This window comes from Dermochelys coriacea, chromosome 1, assembly GCF_009764565.3.
Source record: "Dermochelys coriacea isolate rDerCor1 chromosome 1, rDerCor1.pri.v4, whole genome shotgun sequence".
NCBI lineage: Eukaryota > Metazoa > Chordata > Testudines > Dermochelyidae > Dermochelys > Dermochelys coriacea.
The window spans coordinates 351,941,627-351,947,945 of NC_050068.2; the positions used below are offsets into that span (position 1 = coordinate 351,941,627).

Here is a 6,319-nt window from a genome sequence, read left to right on the forward strand (position 1 = left end):
GGCAGTGGAGAGGCTCAGCTTGCAGAGGTGGTCTTCTCTCAGCATGGCTGCTGATTCTGGGCAGTCATTTCGGCTTTGTTGTGGGTGGGATGGCTTCTGGCAAACCCCCGGGCAGGCAGACTGGCTCCCAGGGCTATACTGCCACTGGCGTCGTGGCCACGTTGGTGCCGGATGCCAGAGACCTGGCTGAGGTAGAAGCTGTGGAAACTATAAGCCTAATACAGGCAGGTGGAATCTTCCCTCCCCCTTGCTCTGCCAAGCCGCTGATCTCTGTGCTTGGCACGTGGCTGGGCCAAAGAAGTGCTGAGCAATGCTTAGGGGACTGGCCCCTGAAAGACCCTCATCAGAGGAGGGCTGCCTAGCTGTTCTGCTTGGTGCCTCCTGCAGCGTGTGTGAGCTACATGGCGTGCGTCCTTGGGGCACTGTGGATTCTCCACACAGCGAGCAGCAGCGAGTCTCTGAGCCATGGTCAAACAAGCAAGGCTCGTGCTGCCGTGTTAAAAGTGGCTGTATACATGGTGCAGCTTGGGCTCTGAAGTCCACCCCCTCCCTAGGCTTCAGCTCCAGCCCAGACGCAACATCTACACAGCTATTTTCAGCACGGCATTGCAAGCCATGTCTAGTGACCTGGGCTCGGAGGCTGGCATGAGCTGTGCAGATGGACCCTAAGTGGCTCGAAGCAGCTAGTTCTGAGCCTGCAGAAGGTGGTTCCCTTCCTTGTGGGCAGGAAGGCTGGAGCGGCATTAGCGTTTGGCAGAGCGAAGCAGAGGGGAGCTTGGCTTGTCCCCATCTCAACTGTCCTTTGAGCCGTGAGGTTAGTCAGGCTCTGCAGATGTGCAGGAAGGGGGAGTTGAAGAGGAGAGTGCGGGTGAGGGAGGGGAATGTCTGCACATACATCCTGGCATGGCTGGAGTGCAGGTGGTGTCTTTACAGTGGTAACCCCAGGGAGCGAAGGGGTGGACTGCGCATCTCTCCAAGAAGTGCCGGAGGCAGGGTGTCGTGGGTTGTCATGCTGCATGGAAGGAGCATGAGGGAAAACAGTGTTGAAACATCCTGCTCCAAGCTGTCTTGGTTGGTCCCATCCTCATCCTTTGCCTCCTAGAACCATCTTGCTGCCATAGCTGTATGTCTCCGAGAATGGTGCATACTGGGTGTGCCAGATTGGCTGCGGGGGTAGGGTGCCAGACTGTTACCCAGGCCACCCGGGTTCTGTTCCCACTTCTGCCTTTGACTGTGGGTGAGTCTGTTCCCCTCCGCATGCCTGCTTCCCCACCTGTGAAACAGGGATGGCCATTCTCATGCAGAGATCCAGTCCCTGTACAGGTTTCAGAGTAGCAGCCGTGTTAGTCTGTATTCGCAAAAAGAAAAGGAGGACTTGTGGCACCTTGTTAGTTTCTAAGGTGCCACAAGTACTCCTTTTCAGTCCCTGTACAGGAGCCCGGTATTAGGAGCAATACTGAGAATGGGCCAGAACTGCCCCCTCGGCTTATGGGAAGAGCCCTCATGCCTGGTGCCCAGTGCAGCTACTGCTGAAAGAGACCAGGTTGCTGCCTTGTATATTACACAGCCCTGCGAGATGAAACCAGACAAGAAACAGAGGGAAATCCTTAACCGTCTCCGTTTCGGAGAGAGCGGAGCAGAGAGAGGTGGCCTGCAGTGTCAACCTGGCTCAGCCATTGCTCCCTGGATGGCTCATAAGCGGCTGTTTCCTCACCTGTTCATAGAGAGACCCGGAGCTCTAGTCATGATGAATAAGCCTCACCTGAGCAGCGTTGTGATGGGGAGAATCTGTTCTAATGGAGCCTTGGCTCTGGGCTGTCCTGCCTTTCCCCAGGGCAGTAGGCAGCACCGTCCGTCTGCTCAGCCAGCCCTTGGGGTGGGGCCGGACACTCCCTGTAGTGACTGTAAAAGTGACCTCTCTCTCCCTGCTGCTCTCTGCGTGCTCAGGTTCCGAGTTGCCCACTTGCCTGATGGGGAATATCCCTCCTACTGCTTATTCCTGTTACTGCTGCAGAGCCGGCTTGTCTGCTGGGAGCGAGCTGGATTCTGTTCTGCCTCCTGCATCAACACACATCTCCGTGCCCTCCAGCTGCAGGGCTCGCGAGTAAACCCCAGTAGTAACCCTTCACTCTCTGTAGTGCTCCTCGGTAGCTCCCAAAGCACTGTACAAAGGAGGCTGGTGACCTTATTGCCCTGGGGCCTCCTCACTGAAGAGTGCAGAGGTGCTTACTCTGTAAACTCGTAGGGGCAGGGATCGTGGTTTTTGTGGTGTTTGTACAGTGCCTAGCACAGAGGGGTCCTGGTCCAGGACTAGAGTGCCCAGGTGTTAGTTATGTACCTAATAAATCATAGCAAAGTTTGTCCCAGGGCATGTTCGTTACTGGGGCTGCCATGTGAAAAGAAGAGCCCAGTGTAATCTCTGGTTGAATCTGTAGAGCAGCCAAAGAGCCCAGCTTGCTTGTGAATGAAGCATGCTTGCTCTTGGAGTGACGCTGTCCGTTGTCAGAGCAGGGACGTGCTTCGACAGGCTTGCCCCATTGCTGGGAATGTGCTGTCCCCCTGGGGTGTCCTGCGGGACTAGCTACGAGGGACTTGAAAACCTGAGCATGCGAGATTGTAAAAGCTGCTGCAGGAGGTAGTTTGTGGACATGGTAACGACCAGCCTGCTGCACAGCAAACTGCTGGCCCAGCCGTTGGCCCAGACCTGCCTGGGCCGGAGCTCCTGGGGCGCTCTTGGTCGTGGTTTAGCCAAGCGGGCTCTGCTGTGGGTGTCAGGGATGTCCACTTTTGTAGGGTGAACTCAGGACTTGGCAGGTCAGAGTGCCCTGGAAAGGGGTGGGCACCTGGGCTTTGATGGCAACATTCCTGCAGTGCCAGAGGATGCAGCGGCTCTCGGGCACTGGCTTCCCTGCTGATGTTCCAGGACAGGGAAACGCAGCCTCCTGCTGCATGCAGTGTGCTGGCAAGATCCCCTTCTGGCCCGTGAGCGGGACTTCAGACTCCACCCTCCCCAGCAAACCCAACCCAGGGCTTGCGTTCCTCCCAGTGCACGGTGGGGGAGGGCTGGGTGTTCAGGTGCTGGGCAGATGCTTGTGCAGTGTGGCTGTTACAGCTGATATTTGACTGCAGAGTCCTTGTGCATCGATTCCAGGGGTGCTCAGTAGCTCAGCTTTGCTACCTCTTTGGTCCAGCCAAGTCCAGATCACCCCAACCTCTCTCCTTTCACCACTGGGCGGTCCCCAGCAGCTCTGTCCCTGCCCCTCACCCTCTACTGCTGATCCCAGCTCCTAGGAGGAGAGGATGGTGTCTTCTAAATTAAATATTCCAGCTTGGCTCCAGTTCTTGATGAGTTCCCCATTTCTCCAGCCTCTAAGGCACAAGCTTCAGTGACTTTGCTGAGTCCGGGGCCCAGAGAGAAGCCCATGTTCGCAGTGAGGGGTGTGTGGGCTTGGAAGCAAGGAAACGGCACTGGGGTGGGGAGGAGGGGCCGTGTTCCACGATGGCTGGGTAGGAGGAGGTGCGGATAGTAGGGGGTGGATAGGCGGCCGGCACACCAGACCGGCTCCTCTGTAAGTACTGACGGTGGTGCCTGTAGACAGTGAGCCCTCCTCTCTTCCTCAGACTTCCACCAACTATTCATTCTTCCCCATTAAAAATGCTCGTCAGAGGAGAGAGGTGCCCCTCTGAGAGCTGGGGCTCTCTTCTCTGCTGCAGGGCCCAATGGGCTCTCTGGCGTGTCCACCCCTGCCATGAGTGAGCCCCAGCCGGCCCCGTGGTCAGCGTGCTGCTGGTACATTGTCACTCCTCCCCCCGCTGGTGGTTGGGCTGTGCTCTGACAGCAGCATTGCTGAGCTGGGGATGGCCGTGGTGGAGGCTGGGATGGGAGAAAGGTTTTGGGGAGAGGTCGCTGGTGCAGAGTGGGGATGCTGCGGCTTTGGCAGGCCCAGTAATACACAACCCATCTGTGTGGGGAATGGGCTGCCTCCTTCCTTCCCCTCTATTCAGCACTTGGCCCGAGCTGCCTTGGAAATGGGAGCAGCTCCCAAAGGCTCTGTGACCCCAACCTGGTGAAATATGGCCACGTGTTCATAGACTCATAGACAGTAAGATCAGAAGGGACCATTCTGATCATCTAGTCTGACCTCCTGCACAACACAGGCCACAGAATCTCACCCACCCACTCCTGCAATAAACTTCTCACCTATGTCTGAGCTATTGAAGTCCTCAAATCGTGGTTTAAAGACTTCAAGATGCAGAGAATCCTCCAGCAAGTGACCCGTGCCCCATGCTACAGAGGAAGGCGAAAAACTTCCAGGGCCTCTTCCAATCTGCCCTGGAGGAAAATTCCTTCCGGACCCCAAATATGGCAACCAGCTGAACTCTGAGCATGTGGGCAAGATTCACCAGCCAGATACCCAGCAAAGAATTCTCTGTAGTAACTCAGATCCCACCCCATCTAACATCCCATCACAGGCCATTGCACCTATCTACCATGAATAGTTAAAGATCAATTAATTGCCAAAATCATGTTATCCCATCATACCATCTCCTTCATAAACTTATGTTAATTAGCTTGGCTTGTCCTTATGAGGGCCCAGCCATTGAACAGGACACATGCCCCCTCCCTTGGTAACAGTGTGTTAGCAAGACCCTTTACTTTAATTCAGTGGCTCGGGTCCCCTGCCAGAAATTAATTATTTAAACTTCTTGGTGCATTATTCCCCCGCTCTGTCCTTGTAAAAAGCTGATGGGATGGAGCACGCTGCAGAGGCTGGAGGACATGTCTCCCCTCCTCCAGTCCTGCTCACCTTTCCTTCCTTCTCAGCCTTCTCCGGAGGAGTGCAGGCAGCTCATTAATCAGGACCACGAATTCCCTTTGTGGGGGGGAGGGTCTGTTTTTTTGTAAAGATCCCAGTAGCGTGCTTGGACGCCAGGCAAGGGAGGGTGATGCTTAGAGCGCAGGCTGTACGAAGGCAAACCGATCTCTGTGTAGTGCCATTCTTCTCGGGGCTGGAGCTCCTCCAGGGAGAACTGCCCGAGTGATTTAATTCACACTGACTGCAGCTGACCTTGGAAACTTGCCGGTAGATGACTATCGACACTGGCTGTAGAGCGGAGCAAGTCCAGGGCTGGTTGGTGGGGTGGATCTGGGGCAGGGGAAGAGGGGGATGGTAAATTGATGCCTTGGCGTGACTACCAGCTCTGTTAGCAGGGAGTCTTGGGCCAGAGGTGTTTGTCTTGGAACGTGTGTGTGTGTGTGTGTGTGTGTGTAGGTGGCACGTGACCAGGCTACGCGCTGAGTGCGTGGAGCTGATGGGCCACTTGTTGAACTGGCTATGACGTGGTGAATGCACAGTCAGGTCCTGGGAAGCGAGCTGGGAACACCTGTGTGTGAAGACCTTCCCTTGCTTCGAAGGACACCGATTGTGCATGGCGTCTCCCCCTCTGGAATCTCTTTGATCCTTCTGCTTTAAGTGCCCTGTGCATAGGCCCAAGCCCGCTGCGGGGGAGCGGGCCACGTGCCGGTGCTCGGACGGACCAGCACGTTGGCCTTTGTTTCCATGAAGTGTTTCTCCCCATCAAACATTTAGCAAGGCGCAGGTCTGCTGGATGATGGTAATGGCCACTTACGGGAGTGCTTGGTGTCAGATGGAGCCAGCTGACAGCCTCCTGTGCTCGGGCTACCACAGGCTCTGCATTTAGATAGGCCCTTCTCCTAGCGGTGCGCTCAGCCCCTTTCTGACGCTACTGTACCATCACCCCGTTGCATGGCATGAGTTATAGCTCAGTGGTTTGAGCATTGGCCTGCTAAACCCAGGGTTGTGAGTTCAATCCTTGAGGGGGCCATTGAGGGATCTGGGGCAAAAATTGGGGATTGTGCCTGCTTTGAGCAGGGGGTTGGACTAGATGATCTCCTGAGGTCCCTTCCAACCCTGATATTCTATGAGTTAATTTGGGAGAGCAGGTGCCGTGTGGACTTGGCTCACTGGGATTCATGGGACCTGCCTCTGACTCCACAGGCAGCCATCCATCTCTGCCACTTTCCTCATCTGTAAAATGGGGACAATATGGCAGGAAGTGAATTTAAACTCTCCACACTGGTGTGTTGCAAAGCTAAACAAATGGAGTGCTCAGAGGCCATGGTGAGTGGTGGAGGCTATCTAAGCACCTAGAGAGTTGGGCCTCTGCTTTGAACTGCAGATGGGTGTGTCTAAAAACTGTCCACAGTGGATCGTGTTCCCTCTTACATTGCTTGTTTTGGCTTGTGTGATGAAGCGGGACTGTTCTTAATGTTTCCTCTGAATAGTGTGGGGGTGCC

The 6,319-nt window shown here is 55.3% G+C and overlaps 1 protein-coding gene across 3 annotated transcripts in view; it reads left to right on the forward strand.

The window, feature by feature from the left end:
- SND1 (staphylococcal nuclease and tudor domain containing 1) overlaps window positions 1-6,319 on the forward strand; it is a 504,867-nt gene that overhangs the window by 188,353 nt on the left and 310,195 nt on the right. The window lies entirely within an intron of this gene.